General features: G+C 38.5%; 1 long non-coding RNA gene across 1 annotated transcript; it reads right to left on the bottom strand.

Annotated features, from left to right (window-relative positions):
• Positions 1-325: 325 nt before the first annotated feature.
• Positions 326-4,368, bottom strand: LOC128655291 (uncharacterized). Its single transcript, XR_008401750.1, has 2 exons — positions 4,124-4,368; positions 326-488 (listed from the first exon to the last, which is right to left on the bottom strand). It is a non-coding gene; the product is annotated as an uncharacterized LOC128655291 (long non-coding RNA).
• Between the last annotated feature and the right edge of the window lie 483 nt (positions 4,369-4,851).

The raw sequence follows: 4,851 nt of genomic DNA, 5'->3' as shown, positions 1-4,851 counted from the left end.
ACTTGCTGATTTGTGGCTAAATGTACCCACCTATCAGCAAGCGCTATACAGGGTGCTAAACCAAAAATGGGCCGGCTCCTTAGCTTAGAATACTTCTTTTTCAAATAAAGATAGCAGGATAATGACGAATTCATAAAATTTGGGTTCAGTGTCCCTTTAAAATTGCATGCTCTTTCTGAATTATGAAAGAAAAAATGTGGGTTTAGTATCCCTTTAACGCCACTCAATACCCATGTTGCTACCACTAGGGGACTAGAGGTCAGACATAATATTGCAACCCTACCATGCTTAACTGTACTTAGAAAAAAAACATTCTACACAAATATTATCCTTACTTGCTAATGTATTTATGACATGTTGGTCACTTTTGTCCTAAAAGGATTATTTGATATTACATTGTATTGTTTAGTGTGACCATGGTGTTCTATTATGTAATATCAATAAAGATATATCAATACAAAAACATCTTCTTTCTGGTCAGATGATACCTAAAAAAAAAAAAAAAAAAGAAAGTTTTAAAAGGTTTATTTTTAGCTGAGAAAACATAGTACGTTTAAAAGACGTTACATCTGTTTATTAATGCTCTTTTGATTTGCATGGATGGAAAATCCCTTTGCACAACATTTTTTTACATAAAACTTCACACTTATTGAAGAGCCTCTTAGCAACAAACAGGCTAATCCATTTTATAAAAGATGTAAGTTGATTAAAAAAAAGTGAGAAAAGATGCATGAAAAGTTTGTTCTTTCCCCTGTATTCTTAGGTTCCACAGCTACAAAAAGCTTCAATGATGTGTGTGTATGGAAATAAGCAAAATCGCCATCTCCCATACAACTGACAAACTGTTTTTACTGCATTTTTTGTGCACTGGCGATTGCTATAGAGATCTTAGCATTGCAAGAAGCAACAACATCTCAAGTACTTTGCAGTTTCAGAAGAGCAGATTTTCTTGATTAATAACAAAAGGTTTTGTTAGGATCAGAGCTTTTCCCACCATCTCTATGCAAACCCAGCAACACAAACTGTGTACATTAGCATTTCAAGGAACTGCTTAATAGCAATGGCAAGAAAAGCTGCTCTCGATGGGTGAAATCCATTTTGTCCTCTCTTGTGACATCTGTTCTAACTTTTAAAGCCAGAAAGGAAACGATATAATGCCAGGGAGTCTTTTGATTTACTGTATTGGCACTTGTGAGATGCTCCTGAATCCTGCACATAAAAGCGTGTAACCTTGGTGTTTACACATGAATGTGTAAGCATAAACATGTACAAATTCCCACAATACTCTGAGCTCTGGAATTTTGCCTAGCGGCCACCGTAATCATAATTTGATTCTGACGTACAACTCACCTTCAAAGTATCTTTTGCATCTGTATTAAAGGGACACTCGAGTCAAAATAAACTTTTAGAATTCAGATAGAACATGCATTTTTAAGACATTTTCCTATTTACTTCTATTATCAAATTCACAGTCTTTTTATATTCACACTTTCTGGGGAACAAGATCCTACTGAGCATGTGCACAAGCTCACAGGGTATACGTATACTTGTCTGTAATTGGCTGATATCTGTCACATGATACAGGGGGCCGGAAAATGAGAGAAAAAATAAATTTGTCAGAAAAAAATCTACTGCTTATTTGAAATTCAGAGAAGGGGGCATATCTATCAAGCTCCGGATAGAGCTTGAGGCCCCGTGTTTCTGGCGAGCCTGCAGGCTCGCCAGAAACAGCAGTAATGAAGCAGCGGTCTAAAAGGTCTCTGAGCAGGCGGACAGACATCGCCGCAATTGAACCCGATCGAGTACGATCGGGTTGATTGACACCCCCTGCTGGCGGCCCATTGGCCGCGAGTCTGCAGGGGGCGGCATTGCACCAGCAGCTCTTGTGAGCTGCTGGCGCAATGCTGAATACAGAGAGCGTATTGCTCTCCGTATTCAGCGAGGTCTGGCGGACCTGATCCCCACTGTTGGTGTTAAAGCATTGTCTTTTTATTATGCACTTCTTAATTATGCAATTCTACTGCATTGAGTGGTCCTTTAAGTAAAGTTTGTCCATTCCCTTTAATATGACTATTAAAGTAAACTAAACACCTAATATGTCATACTTTAATATTAACAAAATAAATCAATATTAAGTCATTTATCATACACCAGAAATTAATCTGCATTGCAAAATATATGCATACAAAAATAAATGCATTAAAAGCATTTAAAATGGTAATTCTGTTGGCAAGAAATGTGTATTGTTTCACAGTCAATGAACATACTCTTTGAAAGTGAGCTCTTGTACAAATCCAAAAATTCCTGTGCAACAGGATTCTGAATTTCACAATATGCACCCAGTCTTTTAAGAAACGTGGACACCATTTTAAGATTAAAAGGAACCGTAAACATCTTGTAATTATGATATTTTTTGGAAAATTTGCAATATGTTAACATAGTTCTTTAGTTTGCAAATGTTGTGATTTCAATAACCCCCTTTTTGCCGTAAATGCCTTTCAATAGTGAAACCACCATCTCCTTGGATGAGCCAATCTGGACTTGTTACTACTCTTGTGGCAGGGTTACACTTGTAAAGAATAGCATGTCAACTTTAACTTCTTATTCTAAGATGAATAGCCTCAAAGGGATATGAAACTCACTTTTTTTTTCCTTCATGATTTCAGATAGAGAATACAATTTCAAACAACTTTCCAATTTATTTCTATTATCTAAATTGCTTTATTCTCTTGTTTTCCTTTTTTTGAAGGAACACTGCTGCACATGAGTGAGCCAATAACATGAGGCATTATGTGCAGTTAACAGTCTGCAGCGCCTGGGCCTACCTAGGTATGCTTTTCAACGAAACATTCCATAAAAACTGAAGTAAATTGGAATGTGTTTTATAATTGTATTCTTAACCTAAATCAGAAAAACATGTGGGTTTCATGTTCCTTTAAAAAGACATGTTTTCAGTAATTACAAATTATTGGCTCCTACAAAAAAAGTAAAGCAATAGACGCAAACAAGAAAATAAGTTTTAAAAAATAAAATAAATTATTACACTCATATATACAGGCCCATTTATCAAGCTGCGTATGGAGCTTGAAGGGCCGTGTTTCTGGCGAGTCTTCAGACTCGCCAGAAACACAAGTTATGAAGCAGCAGTCACAAAGACCGCTGCTCCGTAACCCTGTCCGCCTGCTCTGAGCAGGAGGACAGAAATCGCCGGAAATCAACCCGATCGAATACGATCGGGTTGATTGACACCTCCCTGCTGGCGGCCGATTGGCCGCGAGTCAGCAGGGGGCGGTGTTGCACCAGCAGCTCTTGTGAGCTGCTGGTGCAATGTTAAATGCGGAGAGCGTATTGCTCTCCGCATTTAGCGAGGTCTTGCGGACCTGATCCGCCGTGTCGGATCAGGTCCGCAAGCCCTTTGATAAATGGGCCCCATAGACTTTTTAATAAAGAAAATATATAATTTTAATATTGTTAAAAACGTTTTGAAAAGGCAAAAAGGAATGTGGCATATGGCAAAGTGCTTGACTGGGAAGGGCTCATATATATATATAAAGTCTAAAACCAGCTAGTGAGGATATGGGTTGCTAGGGACAGGGCACAATTTGCATAATTAATTGTGGTGAGCCTGGTGCAGGAAGTTTAAATAATTAAATTGATCAAAGAGAGCACCAACACTAAACCTAATCCTGCAACCCCCTATTAAGCCAATCAAATACAAAAGTTCAGACACCGTCCCTTTAAGAACAAATCAGCGCATACATCACACTCATATTGAGATAAATCAAATGAATATTTATTAGGGCAATAAAAAACAAACACATTCGACTTAGCCTATATCAGGGATCCCTAAATAAATGTTACCGGTATAAATGTTTCAACTTAAAATATATCTTAGCCATGTAATGTGGCACAACATAATCAGCAATCTGTTAAAGTTCCACCTGGAATAGTGAACAATGTATCCACAACATGTTGCAGATCATATAAGTGTAACAAAACAGGGCTTAGTAAGCCTCTTAGTGACAGGGAATTCACAGTATAAATCACTGCAGCATGTAAACAGACCAGCGGTCCTCCTAGAGACCAAGCTCACCGGACCACCAGATCTTCCGCAGGGACTCACCAGCTCTGAATGGGCAGGACTTCTTACTCCTTATTGCAGGACCGGCTTTTTCCAAAGCGGAGAGGGTCGGAAGCAGCATCCGCTGCTTCATAAATAGACCCCTGTGTGTCCGCCTCCAATTCGTGATATCACTGGCTGGGGTGCTGCTGCTAGATTCCAAGACTGGTGTCCCATAATCAGGAAAAACATGATGCAAATTTGTGCTGTATGAATGTTGGTACAAATACAGTTCAAGTAGAGAGTTTCCCTTCAATCAGAGGATAGGAATGGGCGAACAGAAAATGTACACACTATTTAGTTGCTCATAGTGTGTCTATCCAGCCTCCAGCTACACGTGTTTCACCCCACAGCTGATTGCTCTCAGGGCTTCATCAGGCCTGATGAACGCACTACTGTAAAATAAAAAAGCTGCGGCTACTGTCTTCTATGGGATATTAATATTCCATGCACTAAATCTTCGCCTAAAACAAAAGAAAAAACATGCCAAAAGTTAAAAACACATTTTTTTTTAATAACAAACTTACTTTAAATGGCCAGTAAACCCACAAAATAATTTTATATAATTCTGCACATAGTGCAGAATTATATAACATCAGCTTAGCGCAAACTTTGTACCTTAAAAGATTAAAGTGAAAAAATGCTACAAAATTTACATTCACAGTACGCCGCTCCTGGCTCTACTGAGCGGGTCTGTTTGTTTCCTCTAAGCGCAATGGGCACGCTGTCTA

This window comes from Bombina bombina, chromosome 4 (assembly GCF_027579735.1).
Source record: "Bombina bombina isolate aBomBom1 chromosome 4, aBomBom1.pri, whole genome shotgun sequence".
NCBI lineage: Eukaryota > Metazoa > Chordata > Amphibia > Anura > Bombinatoridae > Bombina > Bombina bombina.
The sequence above is the reverse complement of the archived record's forward strand: the minus strand, read 5'-3'. Positions and strand labels throughout refer to the sequence as shown.